Source organism: Bos taurus, chromosome 16, assembly GCF_002263795.3.
Source record: "Bos taurus isolate L1 Dominette 01449 registration number 42190680 breed Hereford chromosome 16, ARS-UCD2.0, whole genome shotgun sequence".
Lineage (NCBI taxonomy): Eukaryota > Metazoa > Chordata > Mammalia > Artiodactyla > Bovidae > Bos > Bos taurus.
In genome coordinates this window covers 68746571-68765061 of record NC_037343.1, presented here as the reverse complement: position 1 = coordinate 68765061, position 18491 = coordinate 68746571, and the positions used below count along the sequence as shown (strand labels likewise).

General features: G+C 41.3%; 1 long non-coding RNA gene and 2 other non-coding genes across 4 annotated transcripts in view; 2 read left to right on the top strand and 1 right to left on the bottom strand.

Annotated features, from left to right (window-relative positions):
- The window catches only part of LOC132342496 (uncharacterized), a 199700-nt gene that overhangs the window by 98900 nt on the left and 82309 nt on the right, over positions 1 to 18491 (top strand). The window lies entirely within an intron of this gene.
- Positions 338 to 444, top strand: LOC112441926 (U6 spliceosomal RNA). The gene has a single exon (XR_003029881.1). It is a non-coding gene; the product is annotated as a U6 spliceosomal RNA (small nuclear RNA).
- TRNAY-GUA (transfer RNA tyrosine (anticodon GUA)) lies at positions 14631 to 14702 on the bottom strand. The gene has a single exon. It is a non-coding gene; the product is annotated as a tRNA-Tyr (tRNA).

Here is an 18491-nt window from a genome sequence, read left to right as displayed (position 1 = left end):
CTTTTGAATATGCTATCTAGGTTGGTCATAACTTTTCTTCCAAGGAGTAAGCATCTTTTAATTTCATGGCTGCAGTGATTTCCATCTGCAGTGATTTTGGAGCCCCCAAAACTAAAGTCTGACACTGTTTCCCCATCTATTTCCCATGAAGTGTTGTAGGATGTTACTTCCATAATAAATGGAGCAATCTTAATTTAATCAAAGTGGACAAGAGGTGGACATTTAAGGAGCACTTGCACCATAATTGAGTGCTTAAAGGTTTTGTTTCACTGAATCTTTACAAGTATCCCCTGATGCAAGTTTTATCAGATCCATTTTGCAGATGTGAAAACTGATGGTGCTCGCTTCGGCAGCACATATACTAAAATTGGAACGATACAGAGAAGATTAGCATGGCCCCTGCACAAGGATGACACGCAAATTCGTGAAGCGTTCCATAAAAAAAAAAAAAAAGAAAGAAAAGACAACTGATGACAAGAGTGATTATGCAGCATTCTCTTGAGTCATCACACAACTAGTAAATATTAGAAGCCAAGATCAGAAAGTGGAATATGGAAATCTACCAGAAAGGAAAATAAAATAAGTAAGAACTCAGGCACAGGCATGTGTTGCCTAAAGGTACTTGAATTTACTTCACTTCCCCTCTGTGTCCCAACACTGTACTAGCCTATTGTTATTATCGCTTGGTCACGAAATCCAGCTCTTTGAGACCCCGTGGACTGTAGCCTACCAGACTTCTCTGTCCTTGGGATTTCCCAAGCAAGAATATTGGAGTGGGTTGCCAATTCCTTCTCCAAGGGATCTTCCCGGCTCAGGGATTGCACCTGCGTCTCTTCTGTCTCCTGCATTGGCAGGTGGCTTCTTTATCACCAGAGAAGCCCAGGGAGGATGCAATTTCCACTTTACTTGACTATATAGGTATGAATGAAATTAGAATATGACTGGGTACTAGATGAAATTAAAGGATCATAGCTGTGTTAAGTTTTTTAATGTATTGTTGTTATGCAAAGAAATATTCTTATTTTAAAAAATTCACCCTGAAGTACTTTGGAGTTCAATGTCACGATATCTTGGATTTGCTTTTCAATAACTGAGTAGGTGAAAAAGCAAGAAAGAGTGAGAAAACATGAGAGAGGGAGAGAGATAAAATATGGGAAAATACTGGCAGTCACTGAATCTAGGTGCTGGATGAACTGTGGTTTATTGTGCTGTTCTCTCTACCTGGTATCTATTTAAACTCTTTTATAATAAAATTTTTAAAAAAGAGTTCACTTGAGTTCACAGGAGCCCAGTGGTAATGCCAGCATCAGTATATGACAAATGAATGTGGGAAACACACAGGGCCAGCTTAATACCACCAAGCAATTTACATGAAAGTGTCATCTTATGCCGCAGAATTACACTGTTTGCTTTTCATGTGTTAGTACTTTTTGTAAAAAAAAAAAAAATGTAGGAAGGGCAATAATATCTAAGTCTGTTTACTAGGAAAAACACTTGTATAATTGATTTAATGTGCTGTAGCTCCATATTTATTTTTAGCTTTCTTTGTTTTATTGGTTAATTAAAAACACAAACACTTCCTGGCTTAAGCAAAATCAGCATGTCACATCCACACCAGAGGAAGGTCATAATCGCTTGTTCTGTCTCATTTGAACTTTGTGAAAAGACAAATTTTCACTTTTTAAAAGTTCACAAGTAGGAGGAAAATATATTTGCAAAGATTTTCTCCGTTTAATTACAGCTCAAATAACAAGCACATTTTTAAAAGAAATCTTTTTTTTTTTTTTGCACATTCACAATTCTAGCTTCCTATAATACAGATAATTGAAAACCTAACATTTGATAAAAGTTCTTTCCACTTTAAAAGGTATATTCCTAGCTATATTACTTAGGTCACTATAAATTTTGCCCAGTCTTTCTTATTTTCTTTATACATATTTGTCTTCCCAACTTTTTTTTTTTAATTTTTATTTTATATTGGGGTATAGTTGATTTACAATACTGTTATTAGTTTCAGTTATTAAATATACTGTTATTAAACATAAAGTGATTCAGTTATTAAATATACATATATCCATTCTTTTTCAGGGTTCCCAGGTGGTGCTAGTGGTAAAGAATTCACCTTCCCATGCAGGAGGTGCAAAGAGAGTTTGATCCCTGGATTGGGAAGATCCCCTGGAGTACGAAATGGCAACTTGCTCCAGTATTCTTGCCTGAAAATGTCATGGGTAGAAGAGGCTTTCAGGCTACAGTCCCCAGGGCTGCAAAGCATCAGACACAACTGAGCGTACAACACACACGATTCTTTTTCAGATTTTTTTCTCATAAGATTATTTTATAATATTGAGTGGAGATCCCTGTGCAGTAGGTCCTTATTGATTATTTATTTTATATATGCATACATGCATGCTCAGTCACTCAGTCGTGTCTGACTCTTTGTGGCCCCAGGGACTGTAGCCTGCCAGCCTCCTCTGTCCATGGGATCTCCAGGCAAGAATACTGGAGTGGGTTGCTCTTTCCTCCTCCAGGGATATCTTCCTGACCCAGGGATGGAACATGCATCTCCTGTCTTGGCAGCCGGATTCTTTACCACTGAGCCACCTACAAAGCCCCTATTTTGTATGTAGTAATGTATATATTGCATTTCTTTTCTATGGGGATGGTCTTGATCCCTGTCTCCTGTACAATGTCACGAACCTCCGTCCATAGTTCATCAGGCACTCTATCAGATCTAGTCCCTTAAATCTATTTCTCACTTCCACTGTATAATCATAAGGGATTTGACTTAGGTCATACCTGAATGGTCTAGTGGTTTTCCCTACTTTCTTCAATTTAAGTCTGAATTTGGCAATAAGGAGTTCATGGTCTGAGCCACAGTCAGCTCCTGTTCTTGTTTTTGTTGACTGTATAGAGCTTCTCCATCTTTGGCTGCAAAGAATGTAATCAATCTGATTTTGGTGTTGCCCATCTGGTGATGTCCATGTGTAGAGTCTTCTCTTGTGTTGTTGGAAGAGGGTGTTTGCTATGACCAGTGCATTTTCTTGGCAAAACTCTATTAGCCTTTGCCCTGGTTCATTCCTTATTCTAAGGCCAAATTTGCCTTATACTCCAGGTGTTTCTTGATTTCCTACTTTTGCATTCCAGTCCCCTATAATGAAAAGGACATCTTTTTTGGGTGTTAGTTCTAAAAGGCCTTGTAGGTCTTCATAGAACTATTCAACTTCAGCTTCTTCAGCGTTACTGGTTGGGGTAGACTTGGATTACTGTAATATTGAATGGTTTGCCTTGGAAACGAACAGAGATCATTCTTTCGTTTCTGAGATTGCATCCAAGTGCTGCATTTCAGACTCTTGTTGACCATGATGGCTACTCCATTTCTTCTAAGGGATTCCTGCCCGCAGTAGTAGATATAATGGTCATCTGAGTTAAATTCACCCATTCCAGTCCATTTGAGTTCGCTGATTCCTAGAATGTCGACGTTCACTCTTGCCATCTCCTGTTTGACCACTTCCAATTTGCCTTGATTCATGGACCTGACATTCCAGGTTCCTATGCAGTATTGCTCTTTACAGCATCGGACCTTGCTTCTATCACCAGTCATGTCCACAACTGGGTATTGTTTTTGCTCTGGCTCCATCCCTTCATTCTTTCTGGAGTTATTTCTCCACTGATCTCCAGTAGCATATTGGGCAACTACAGACCTGGGGAGTTCCTCTTTCAGTATCCTATCATTTTGCCTTTTCATACTGTTCATGGGGTTCTCAAGGCAAGAATACCGAAGTGGTTTGCCATTCCCTTCTCCAATGGACCACATTGTATCAGACCTCTCCACCATGCCTGCCCGTCTTGGGTGGCCCCACAGGGCATGGCTTAGTTTCATTGAGTTAGACAAGGCTGTGGTCCATGTGATTAGATTGACTAGTTTTCTGTGATTATGGTTTCAGTGTGTCTGCCCTCTGATGCCCTCCTGCAACACCTACCGTCTTAACTTGGGTTTCTCTTACCTTGGACGTGGGGTATCTCTTCACGGCTGCTCCAGCAAAGCACAGCTGCCTCTCCTTACCTTGGACGAGGGGTATCTCCTCACCACCACCCCTCCCGACCTTGAATGTGGAAGAGCTCCTCTATGCCCTCCGGTGCCTGCGTAGCCACCACTCCTTGGATATGGGGTTGTTCCTCCTGGCCGCCACCCCTGACCTCGGATGCGGGGTAGCTCCTCTCGGCCACCGCCCCTCAGGCATGGGGTCCTCCTGGCTTCTGCCCCTGATCACAGACGTGGGGTAGCTCCTCTCGGCCGCGCTCTGCGCGCCGTCGCAGCCGCCCGTGCTCTGCGCGCTGTCTCCTAATTTATTCCTCCCCTCACCTTTCCCCTTTGGTAACCAGAAGTTTGTTTTTGAAGTCTGTGAGTATATTCTTGTTTTATAAATAATAAGGTCATTTGTATCATTTTTTAAAGATTTCACATATAAATGTTATCATATGATATGTTTCTCTGACTTACTTCACTATCACTAGTACAATAATCTCTAGGTTCATCCATGGTGCTGCAAATGGCATTATTTCATGTTTAAATTTTTATTGGAGTATAGTTGTTTACAATGTCATGTTAGTTTTTGCTGTACGGCAAAGTGAATCAGCTGTGTGTTTACATCTGTCTCCTCTTTTTTGGATTTCCTTCCCATTTAGGTCACCAGAGAGCATTGCATAGAGTTCCCTGTGCTATACAGTAGGTTCTTATTAGTTGTCTATTTTATGAATATACATAATAGTATATCTGTCTCATGGAGAAGGCAGTGGCACCCCACTCCAGTACTCTTGCCTGGAAAATCCCATGGACGGAAGAGCCTGGTAGGCTGCAGTTCATGGGGTCGCTAAGAGTCGGACACGACTGAGCGACTTCACTTTCACTTTCCACTTTCATGCATTGGAGAAGGAAATGGCAACCCACTCCAGTGTTCTTGCCTGGAGAATCCCAGGGACGGGGGAGCCTGGTGGGCTGCCGTCTATGGGGTCGCACAGAGTTGGACATGACTGAAGCAACTTAGCAGCATATCTGTCTCAATCTCCCAATTCATCCCTCATTTCCCCTTGGTATCAATGTATATGTTCTCTATGTCTGTGCCTCTGTTTTGCATATAAGTTCATCTGTATCATTTTTCATGGCTAATTAGTATTCCATTTATATATGCATCACTTCTTTAAAATCCAATAACCAATCTGACCTAAACTGATGCACCTTAGAATCTTTATTAGTGTTTCTTGCAGATATAAGAATGCATTTGACTGCAAGTTGGATTTTCAGATGCCATTGGGGACATTATGTGGTATATAGTGTATACCAAGTAATACTTCCCTAAAATCAGAAACACACAGAATTTGAAACACACTTGACTGCAAAGACTTCAGAGGAGAGATTATGGACCTGTATACACAAATATTAATCTTTTAAAATTATTTCAGTTCAATTCAGTTCAGTCGCTCAGTCGTGTCCAGCTCTTTGCAATCCCATGAATTGCAGCACGCCAGGCCTCCCTGTCCATCACCGACTCCCAAAGTTCACTCAAAGTCATGTCCATCTAGTTGGTGATGCCATCCAGCCATCTCATCCTCTGTTGTCCCCTTCTCCTTCTGCCCCCAATCCCTCCCAGCATCAGGCTCTTTTCCAATGAGTCAGCTTTTCGCATGAGGTGGCCAAAGTACTTGAGTTTCAGCTTTAGCATCAGTCCTTCCAATGAACACCCAGGACTGATCTCCTCTAGAATGGACTGGTTGGATCTCCTTGCAGTCCAAGGGACTCTCAAGAGTCTTCTCCAACACCACAGTTCAAAAGCATCAATTCTTCAGTGCTCAGCCTTCTTCACAGTCCAACTCTTGCACCCATACATGACTACTGGAAAAACCATAGCCTTGACTAGACAGACCTTTGTTGGCAAAGTAAGATGGACCTTTGTTGGCAAAGTAATATGTCTGCTTTTGAATATGCTATCTAGGTTGGTCATAACTTTCCTTCCAAGGAGTAGGTGTCTTTTAATTATTTCAGAAGTTGCTAAATCAAACTTGGAAAGATCTTCACCACATCAGTATTTACAATAGCTAAGACATGGGAGAAACCTAAATGTCCATTGTTTAGTACCATTGGGGTTTTAGCATTTCATATCAAAGACTCTAGAGCTGTATACTGTGGATAAGAGGGCCATAGTACTCTGGAGGCAGATCAGTTTTATCTGTGATTCTTAATAGGTGTGTAACAATGTAAACCTCCTTTTCCCCATTTGTAAAATGGAAATGATACATACTTCATGAATTGTTGTGAAGATGATTTGTGCAAAGTGCTAGGCATAATGCCTGTTCCACTGTAAGATGTTAAAAAGCAGTAACCAGTCCATCCTAAAGGAGATCAGTCCTGCGTGTTCATTGGAAGGACTGATGTTGTAGCTGAAACGCCAATACTTTGGCCACCTGATATGAAGAGCTGACTCATTTGAAAACACCCTGATGCTGGGAAGATTGAGGGCAGGAGGAGAAAGGGACGACAGAGGATGAGATGGTTGGATGGCATCACTGACACAATGGACATGGGTTTGGGTGGACTCCGGGAGTTGGTGATGGACAGGGAGGCCTGGCGTGCTGTGGTTCATGGGGTCGCAAAGAGTTGGACATGACTGAGCGACTGAAGTGATTATAATACTGTTGGGGTTTCTCAGGTGGCACTAGCGGTAAAGAATCTGCCAGCCAAAGCAGGAGCGCTAAGAGATGCTGGTTTGATCTTTGGGTCAGGAAGATCCCCTGGAGAAGGAAATGGCAACCCATTCCAGTATTCTTGCCTGAAGAATCCCGTGGACAGAGGAGCCTGGCAAGCTGTGGTTTGCTGGGTTGCAAAGAGTCAGAAACAACTGCATGACTGAGCACCATTGTAATACTATATTTGTATTGAATATAAAAAAGATGTGAAAAGCATTCTATTATTTTAAATCGGTCTCCAGGTCGTTTTGTCTTTGGGTAGGGTGTGTACTTGGGTCCAAGCTATCAAAGAAATTAAACTTTTGAATAATGATTATGGAGCTCTGACTGATGACTTTCACCCAAACTAAGCATTAACTAGGCAATATTCTGAATTAAAAACAATGGAATTTTCAAAAATTTTCAAAGTAGATTGTTATGACGATTTGGTAAAAAATCACTTCTGAAAGTTAAATTAACTTTAAGCACTAAAAAATTTACTTGCCATATTGTATATATTTTGCTTGATAAGTAAATATTTCTGAGTACACACTATATACAGAGTTTTGAAAACCGGAAAACAGTTTCTACCCTCAGTTCTAGTCCTTGGCCCATGGTTTATCATTTAGCAAAAATTAATAAAGTAAGTATATAATAAAGGCATATTAAATGATCACACTTAACATGAAAGTTTCTATTGTGCTTGCATAATACAGCTTTTTCTAAGCTTCAAGTCAGCAGTCATTCAAAATTAAGGTTTTTCTCTAAATGGATAAAAAAATGACCTCTTTTCTGAAGCCTGCTATATTTATATTTTGGTTTTTACAAATGTGCATGGTAGGTTTATATTAAAGATTTTCTCATTGTTGATCCTTTTATATAATTAAACATTTGAAAGATTGCATTTTTTCCACATTCATAAATGATCATACATTTTCTCAAATTTTCCAGAGAGGAAAAAAATAACTATATTTGGGTGGAGCTTGAACATGAAATGGAAAGTTTCAGCCTCAAAGACATTTTTTTTCATCAAGTTATGAACATGTGAACATGGATTATAATTGAAACCATTCTGTATACTTCACCATCAAATTCATAATGAAAAGAATGTTTTACCAATTTAAGCAGCAGTTATAACAAAGTCTCACCAGTCTCCAGGATTTATTCAGTATACGCTGCACCACTCCTGCACTAAGTACAGGGGAGTGATGCATGAAGTAAATGGTGAGTTATTAAGGATGTTGTTAATAGATACACATAGAATAGCTAAATGAAGCCTACAGATGCATCTTTGTTTTATTATTGCTTAAAAATATTTTTAATTTTTTGCTTTTTATTTCAGACATGAGGTGTAGTGGAGACATAAAATTATAAGATATTTAAAGTTTACTTTGTGGTGATTTGATGTATGTGTACATTGTGAGAGGATTCCTTCTAGTCAATTAACACATTCATTACGTCACATATTTAACTTTTTATTTTCCGTGAGAGCATTTAAGTTTTACTCCTTAGTAAATTTCAGTTATACAAATATCTTGTATAAGTGTTGTTAATAACACTTGTGTAAGTGTTATTACAATCACCATGTTTTATATTTGATCCTCAGACCCTATTCATCTTATAGCTATAAGTTTGTACCCTTTCCAGCTTCTTCTTATCTCCCTTACCTCCCAGGCCATGGTACCTACTTTTCTATTCTTTTGAGTTTGACCTTTTTCTTTTTTTTTTTGAAGATTCCACACATAATTGACATCATGTAGTTCTTGTCTTTGTCTGGTTTATTTCACTTAGCAGTTTACGCTAAAAATACATCCATCTTGTTATAAATGTCAGGATTCCTTTCTTTTTCATGATTGAATAATATTCCATTGTGTATATGTACATCTTCTTTACCCCTTCATCCGTTGATGTACTTTTAGGTCATTTCTATATCTTGGCTGTTGTGGATGGTGCTGCAATGAACATAGGGGTGTATATGTCTCTTTGATATCCTGTTTTCATTTCCTTTGGCTATATACCCAGAAGTGGATTTGTTGGATCATACGGTAGTTCTGTTTTTAATTTTTTGAGACACCTCCATATTGTTTTCCATAGTGGCTGCACCAATTTACATGCCCAGCAACAGTGCACAGAGGTTCCCCTTTCTCCATAGCCTTGCTCAGTACTTGTCTCTTGTTTTTGTAACAGTAGCCATCTTAACCGTTGTGAATTGATATGTCATTGTGGTTTTAATTTGCATTTCCTGATGATTAGTGATGTTGAGCATCATTCATGTACCTGTTGGCTTCCAGTGACTATATTTGATCATCTCTTTTGTGCCAGATGTTATGATAAGCTCTGGGTATCTACTAATGAAGGAAACTGAGAAAGTAATGGTCCTTGGAGTTCACAGTTGACAGGAGAGAGATATAACAAGCAATGAAGCAGTGCATAGTGGCAAATTCTAACTGTCATATAAAGGAAACAAGCAGGATCTAGAGGGGGCTTTCTATTAAGGAGTCTGACTCCACTTTTAATGTTTGACCATGGACAGTATTCACACCCCACAACTCTTCCTTCTTCCCTTGTCCCACATCTGAGCAGTAAACTTTCTAATAATAAAGTTGGGTGCTCCCTCAGTTAGTGCTGGCAGGGAGTTCAAACAATGCCAGGCCCATTTCTGAGAGGAAGCCCTCATCCGGTCCTGCTCCTCCTAAGCATCATATAATCCTATGCCAGTTGCCCCTCTGTGCTTTCTTAGGACTTGTCAGGAGGATACACTGGTCTCCCGGAACAGTGGGAGTGATAAGCCTTTTCATACCCTCTCATGTGTGGCATGATCAGTCTCAACATGCAAACCAGATTTGGGGTGGCAGGTCTATCCTTTCTGTGAGATAATCCCAACAGGCTTGCTACATAAATATCACAGCCCCACCTAATATGATAATAACTATATATATAATTTAGATGGTTTTGATTTGTCTATTTCTCTTAGAGTCGTGGCATAATTTTCTAAGAGTTCCAGAAAGAAATCTTAGGCAGACTTGACATAAATAAATATATATTTAATAGATAAAGTCAGTATATAAAAATACTTCCAGATCTTTCTTTTAGATTATTTAGATAGTATATTAAATTTAGTTCCCAAACTAGAGTCAGCTCTTCATTTAAGAGACTCTGTGGTCTGTAGAGCAGAAGGTTTCCATCATCCAAAATACCTACTCCAGGGATATGTCACAGGCCTATCTTTAGACTCACTCTCAAGGGCTCTCTGAAATCATTTATTTTGATCATGGGAGGGCATTAAATAACCTGGAGAAAGAGAACTCCTGAGGAAGTCCGTGTTAGGAGCAGCAGTCCCTGGAAAGGACCTGGCATTAGAAAGCCTGGATTCAGGCACCAGCTCTGCTGGTTTCAGTCTGTGGGGCCATGAACACTTGTTTTTCTCATCTTTGAAAATAATGGTTTTCTTTTCAATATCTTTTTACTTCTACTTTAACCTGCCACATCTGGTTGACTGCGCCAACGTGCCTGGCTCTGGAAAGTCTGATAAAGGAACCAAGTTTCACTTCTGCGATTATTGTCTGATTACCCCATCAACAACAAAGGCTCCCCAGTAGGTGAGCCATGACAGGCGAGGAGAGCGTGAGGTATCGGAAAGTGAGGGGACGCTGTCAAGAACGCACAGTGTGTTTCGGAGTTGGTGACCCGAGGACCGAAGCCTGGCTCTCCAACTCCTCGTTTTCCTTCCATATAAAACAGAGACTTTAATAGTAACCCCTGATAGGCTCGTGAGAATTAAATACAGAATTTTAAGAAAAGTTCTGAGGAAGCCTTCAATAAATGTTAACTATTATTGCTACTATTATTCGCATCTGTATAGTCATTTTGATTCTTTCTAAAAGAATTAGGAGAGCCTAGAGAGTTTTAAGAGGCCGTCTCTACAACTAACTTTGCCAGTTTTCCCCAGATCTGACTATCACTCTAACACTCAAAGGTCTCCTTGGTAATTTGGAAATGAAACTAGAGAGTAAGAGAGAAAAAGAAGTTATTTCAAAATTTTTTTGCTATAAATTAGTGTTATGAGTGAGCATGGGAAAAATTTTAAGACTATTGTTGATGCTTTTTTTAATTAAAGAGATAGGATAAAATACCTGGCTAAGCAGCCAAGGGCTCTCAAAGTCAGATATGTGAATAGTGTCTGTGGCAGAGTGGTAATACCCGTGATACACAGTGGCTTTGTAGTCCTGGGCTCTTTAATGGAGCAGACTGATGTGTCTCTTGTGTAGTGGGTGTTTGGACTACCATGAGTGCCAGGCATTGTTATCCCTTCTCCCTCAAAGCTGTATATTTGAAATGTAGGTGAATACAAACCAGTCAGGAAAGAAGGGGTCTGACGCAGTAACAAGAGCAGCCATTGTGGCAGCAGGGAATAGAGGTGTTAATTCAGGTAACAGGAGATCCTGAGGCTAAGATATAGAATGCAGGATTTCCCCAGTTTGAAATCTATCAGCATAAGAAATAGAGAAGAATTACAAACACAGTCCCAACCTTTTTGATGCTAGTCTTTTCATATCAGTAAAAAATTTTAAAAAGCCTTCTGTCTTCAAAGTTAACTAAGTTGCAGCAAGCGAATTTAGAAGTTTATCCTTAATTTTTCCCCCTGTTGGTTTTTTTACGTCTGTATCAGGGGTTAGCAAACTATATGGCCCAAGGACCAAGTCCGGCCCTCTACCTGTTTTTATGAATAGGTTTTTGGGAGCACATTCACGCTCAGTCACTTCCGTATTGTTCACAGCTGCTTTCATTCCATGATGGCAGAGTTGAATAGTTGTGCAGAGAACTTATGATCCGCAAAGCCTAAAATATTTCCCGTGTGGTCCTTCACAGAATAAGCTTGCTGACTCTGTGAACTGTTGTCACAGGTCAGTCAAGTCCATTCCCATTTCTTTGATTAAAATCCATAAATGACATATTGGTGCCTCCAGGGTAAGTCTGAATTTGAACTTGATTTCGATGCATCTGACTGTGTTTTATATTAAACCCAAAAGTTTTGGAGGTGGTTTGATATAAAACAATTAAGTTTAGCTAGTGTTATCTCCTAGAGTAGCTAATAAAATAAAATTTGTCCTTACCTTTGCATACTTTTCTTTTTTTACTGTTCACTATCTAATGATGATTTAAATGACCAGTGAAAAGGATTCAGATCAAGATGGCCAAGTAGGAGGACATGGAACTCAACCTCCAGCCACAAGCACATTGAATGTAAATCTACATGTGAAGCAAATCTTTTGGGATAATAACTGGAGACTAGCAGAAAGGCTCTTGTACAACCAAGGCTAAGAAAGATCCACATGGAATTGGGTGGGAGGGGAAGAGGAAAGAAGCGATCAGGTTGAAACCTGTGCCCCTGGGAGGGGACAAAAGAGAAGGTAGATGACACAGGTGGAGATCTGCCCTGGGAGTGAGTGGTTCAAGTCACACATATTTGGCATGCCAGCCCTGGGTTCCATCACTGGGAAGATGAGTCCCCTCAGCTAGTTAGAAAACCAGTGGAACTAACTGGAGGGCTGTGAGAAATCTAGACCCTGCTTGTAAAAAGTATGCACCCACTTGTTTACTAGTTTTTAAAACATTTCATTGGAATGTAGTTGATTTACGATGTTGGGTTAATTTCAGGAATACAGAAAAGTGAATCAGTTGTATGTATACATATATCCACCTCTTTTTAAAGATTCTTTTCCTTTATAGACCATATTGAAACAAAGTGGAGAAAGCAGATTGAAAATGCAGTGAACTCTGGCCAGTTTCCCACAACCACTCTGGCATGTGCCCCAGCCTGAGCCAGGTGCCCGCTGCAGCCCTGCTTGCTGCATGGCCCAGCTTCATCCTCTGCCAGGGTCTGCAGCAGCTGAGGGGAGTGGTCAGTTATGAAGGATATGAGCTGGACTTGGACCCGGAATGCATCTAAATAGGGTGAGGGTTGCTGAGATGGAGTGCTTGCATGGAGGCAACACATCAGAGGGGGTGCAGAACTCTACATGAGGCCTTCGCTGCCAAAGCCTGCACTCAGACCCTTGCAGAATGGCTGCTTCAAGTCTCACTTGCTACAGGACCGCTCCCTTCTGGGGCAAGGGCTTTGGTGCTGGGAGAGGGCGAGTGTGCACTTGTAAACACAGTAAGGAAGAGAAAAACCTGGAAGGGTAAGAGGCTGTGGGCAGAAAGCAAATGGAGACCTAAGATGTTAAAGGTCAGGCACCTCTGGGTGATGACAGAGGAGGGAAGCAGAAAGCCAGGAGGGCTATGAGACCCTGGTGCTTTTGCAGCAGCTACCCTTCTGTCACCCTGCTTATTTAACTTACATGCAGAGTACATCATGAGAAACGCTAGGCTGGAAGAAGCACAAGCTGGAATCAGGATTGCTGAGAGAAATATCAATAACCTCAGATATGCAGATAACACCACCCTTATGGCAGAAAGTGAAGAGGAACTAAAAAGCCTTTTGATGAAAGTGAAAGAGGAGAGTGAAAAAGTTGGCTTAAGCCTCAACATTCAGAAAACGAAGATCATGGCATCTGGTCCAATCACTTCATGGGAAATAGATGGAGAAACAGTGGAAACAGTGTCCGACTATTTTTTTGGGCTCCAAAATCACTGCAGATGTGACTGCAGCCATGAAATTAAAAGACGCTTACTCCTTGGAAGGAAAGTTATGACCAACCTAGATAGCATATTCAAAAGCAGAGACATTGCTTTGCCAACAAAGGTCCATCTAGTCAAGGCTATGGTTTTTCCAGTAGTCGTTTACGGATGTGAGAGAGGGACTATGAAGAAAGCAGAGTGCTGAAGAATTGATGCTTTTAAACTGTGGTGCTGGAGAATACTCTTGAGAGTCCTTTGGACTGCAAGGAAATCCAACCAGTCCATTCTGAAGGAGATTAGTCCTGGGTGTTCATTGGAAGGACTGATGCTAAAGCTAAAACTTCAGTACTTTGGCCACCTCATGCGAAGAGTTGACTCGTTGGATAAGACCCTGATGCTGGGAGGGATTGGGGGCAGGAGGAGAAGGGGACGACAGAGGATGAGATGGCTGGATGGCGTCACTGACTCGATGGACATGAGTTTGAATGGACTCCGGGAGTTGGTGATGGACAGGGAGGCCTGGTGTGCTGCGATTCATGGGGTCGCAAAGAGTCGGACACGACTGAGCGACTGAACTGAACTGAACCCTTCTAGCAGCCTAATCTTTCAAGTTTAGTAAAAGAGTGGCTTACATCTGTCATGCCTGCTTCCTCTCTTTTTATTGACTTCTCAAACCACTGTACTAAAATTGTTCTTGAAAAGATTAGTCCTAACTTCATTTTATGTTTCCAGTTAACTTAATTGAGTTTCCTGTAGTATTTGCATTATTGATCAAGCTCTGTTTGAAACCCTCTCTGCCTCTGGCTTCTCTTGATTTTCTGTCTCTGAGACAGTTTCTTGGCTTTTTCTTATTTTCCACTTGACTTTCCCAATTCCGCCTTTCCCTGACTGTCCAGTTTTACACTTTTCCTAACTCTCCCTCTCCCTAAGCCCTAGTGATGGTGACCCAGGGCTCCCTCTTTAGCCCATTATATCTTTGCTGTTTATCCTCTCCAGATTAATCATCTACTCTTTGGTTTAAATTCCAGCAGTATTCTGGAGACTTCCACATATAAATCTCCTGTTTAAATGTCTCTTTAAAGCTTCATCTACAGCTCATTAAGAGGCATCTCCACTTGGATGTTGTGTTGGTTAGGGTCCAGTTAGGAGATAGAAAATATACCAGCAATTTAAATAAGAGGTTATTTAATAGAAAAAAACTGACTGTAGCCTACCAGGCTCCTCTGTCCATGGAATTCTCCAGGCAAGAATACTAGAGTAGGTTGCCATGCCCTTCTTTCCAAGGGAACTTCCCAACCCAGGGATCAAACCTGGGTCTTCTGCATTACAGGCAGATTCTCTACCATCTGAGCCACTAGGGAAGCAAAAGGAAATGTAAGTCTCTAAAAGTAGAAGATTATTAAATGCAGAAAGCAACTACTACCTCTAGGGCTGTGGAAGAGCAAAAATGTAAGAAATTCAGAATTTAAAAAAGCTACCTTCCTCCCTCCCAGGGCTGACTCAGCCCCTTTGGAGATTTTGGCTGTCAGAGGAAAGAGAAAAACTTGTCAGAGGGCATGGGAGCTGATCTGAGAGGGGTTCTGAGGTGAGTGCCCTGGGCCTTCTACATGCTGATTCACTTCTGTTGCTTTGGTCTCAAAGGGTCCCTCCAGTGCTGTCTGCTGATAAACCCTAACACCGAGTCAGCTCGTAAAGGATATTTGTCTACAGGGGTTGCTTTTGTACACAAAGCAAGGAAGGGTGGATTTAGGGGCTCAGAGACAATAATTGATACCTGGCTCAAATGGTTCCCCTGTTACCTCCAAGGCAATCTGTCAAAAATAGAGCTAATTACAGTATCTGCTGATTCTTGTTTTACTAAATGGTATCACTTATCTTCCCAGTCAGACAAATGGAAAGCCTATAAAGCAACTGAGACTCTTTCCTTCTCCTAACCCTTCTGTTTTATCAGTCAACAAGTCTGACTGATTTCACTTCCTAGATGTTTATTCATTTAATAAATATCTCTTGAGTACCTGCTATGTACCAGGCATCTTTCTAGGCACTGCAGATACATAGCCATGACCAAAACTACCCACATGGAACTTATAGTCCAGGATGAAATGAAGAGCATAAATGAAAAATAAAGTAAAATATTATATAGTATATTGGGAGATAAAAAGAGCCATAGACAAAATTAAATAGGGGAAAGGGAATAGGGAAAGTTAAGGATGGTAATTTTCTAGAAAATTCCCTCTTCCAGGAGGAAACCCTCATGGAGAAGGTGGCATTTGGGCAGATTTGAAGGAGGAGAGGGAAGAAATATTTAGGGGAAGTCATTCCAGTAAAAGGGAAAAATCTCTAAGTCAGTAGAGTACCTGGTGTGTTTGGGGATGCATAATGGGAGAAGAGGTCAGTGAGATGAGACGGGACAAAGCTGTATGACTTTGAGGCTCATTTAAAGAGCTTTGGTTTGTATTCGCAGTATGATGCCAGGCCATTGGAGGATTTTAATCAGGGGAGTTACATAATCAGATCTAAGTTTCAGCAGAATCATTTTGGTTGCTGAGTGAGAATGGGTGAAGGCAAAATGAGGAGGAAAATGGGGAGACCAGCTGGGAGGCTTTTGTGAAAATCCAGTCAAGAGATAATGGCTTGCCCCAGTGTGGCAGTGTTACCAGCAAGGGCCCGACATGCATAGAATCTAATACTATGGCTTTTGGTTGGGGGGGGGGGGCGGGGCAAAGGGCTTTATTGTGAGGTCAACCAGCAAGGAGAGGAGGGAAGAGTCAAATCTGTCTATTCCATCCAGGGTTGGGGCAAAATTTAAGGGTTAGGGGAATACAAACTGGAAGCTGATTGGCTAGTTTCTATTCAGTCCATAGATGGTCCTCTTGCTGCTGGAAACCTCACGGTCCCTATTGATGGGGATCTTGCTTTGTAAAGGGATGGGTAGCAATGTTGTTATTCTTTGAGCTCCCCAGATTCTTGGTTCTAGGGTCATCTTGGAGATCTGATTTCCCATCTTGCACGTGTGCATTGCTGTCTGTAAAATAACTCAGGGTTTGATTAATCAGTCAACCTTTTAAGGAAGTTGTGTGCTGTTTCAGTTGGATTACAATCAACAGTCTGTGTAAGGAGGCAAAACCAGTTCAAGCAGGTCAGTTTTAAGTGCTGCTGCAGCAGCGGTGGAGGAGTGAGAAACAGCCCTGCTGTGGATAAATCTCAAGTCTGTCATCTCTACCCACATAGTCGTCATCTTAGGTTTGTTTTTTATTTGTTTGGTTTTCCATTTTACCTCCTAATTCAGCTCCCCACTTGCACTTTCAATCTCTTCTGTCCCTCACTAAAGTTTATCTTTCACTTTCATGCTACAGTAATCGTTCTAAAATGTAATTCTGAATTTCTGTAGCCCTTGACTTCCTATCTGTAATAGGTTACAAAGCCCAAATTCTTAGCACGGTATACAGACTGTTCAGTGCTCTAAATCTTTTATCTCCCAGCATGGTGCCTTGTGCTCTAGACAACACAATTTACTCTCAGGTCTTCAAACTGGCCATAACCTCCCTTTCTTTTTTGCCCTTTTTGTATTCTATTTCTTCTCTCTAGAATGCTTTAGAATTTCTTAGTATTGAACCCTTCAGTAGTTCAGCAATTTTCCCCTGACCCCTCTTCTTGAGGTTCTTGCCCCTCCTCTGACCCTGATGATCCCAAGCGTAGTTGTATTAGCACACTTACATATGCTATTGTTTGAAGTCTGTCTCCCTTACTAGTCTGAGAACCCACTGAAGGCAGTTAACCTCATTTTCATCTGTGTACTCACATTTAAAGTACTCAAACATTTGTGGAATGAATATGTTAAACTAGTAAATGAGAAGGGTAAACAAATCTAATGCTGATGCCTCTGCAAAGGCTTCTCAGAGAAGAGTTGTGCCACAGCAAAGCTCTGTGGATACCAGCTACGGGCCACAGCTTAAAATGATCAGTCTGAGTCAACTGCAAGACTTAGATCTCTGTGTGAAATCTGGGACCAGGGAAACAAAGGAGAAGGGTACTTTGCTGATAGTTATGGATTCTGCCATGGCTCAGTGCATCGTGTGAGTGTAACCTTGCGATCTAGGCTCTGGACCTCTGCTCATATCAGGAGTGAGATTTATGCACAAACAAAAGCTGAGATAGTATATGATACTAGAGCCAATATTGTATTGTACACACTGCCACATTACATTATCATTTTATCCCAGCCTTCATCTTATCAGAAGAGGGCGGGTGCTTCTCTACTTCTGTAGTGTCAGGGCCTCACTAACCAATAGCGGGGTCTTCTTTCTCAGGCTCTTTTGTGCCCTTCTTGATGTCTTCCACACTGAGAGAAGGCAGCAGATCACAGGGCCACCCTCATGTCTGCTATGGCTCCTGTCCCTAGCAAATCTTGGAAGAATGAAAGTGAAAGTCCCCCAGTCGTGTCTGACTCTTTGCGGCCCCATGGACTGTATAGTGCATAAAATTCTCTAGGCCAGAGTACTGAGTGGGCAGCCTTTCCCTTCTGGGGATCTTCTCAACCCAGGGATCGAACCCAGGTCTCCTGCATTACAGGTGGAATCTTTATCAGCTGAGCCACCAGGGAAGCCCAAGAATACTGGACTGGGTAGCCTATCCCTTCTCCAGCGGATCTTCCTGACCCAGGAATCAAACCGGGGCCTTCTGCATTGCAGGTGGATTCTTTACCAACTGAGCCACCAGGGAAGCCAGGAGGAATATCGCTAGGCTATTTATTCCTTCTTGTTGTTCATTTGCTCAGTCGTGTCCAACTTTCTATGACCCTGTAGACTGCAGCACGCTAGGCCTCCCTGTCCTTCACCATCTCCCAGAGTTTGCTCAAATTCATGTCCATTGAGTTGGTAATGCTATCCAACCATCTTGTTCTCTGTTGTCCCCTTCTTCTCCGTCCTTCAGTCTTTCCCAGCATCTCAGGGTATTTTCCAATGATATTAAGTTTATTAATAAACAGAAATCCCCTAAACTTTTGACTTTAGTGTGCATAAGATAGGCAAAAATTGCTAGTTGCTTTTCATCACATAGATCAGAACATTCTTCCTTGCATGTATTTAATATTATTAGAGATTTATTGAGCTAATAGGCAGGATCAGATACGTAATGAAGACCCCAGGAGG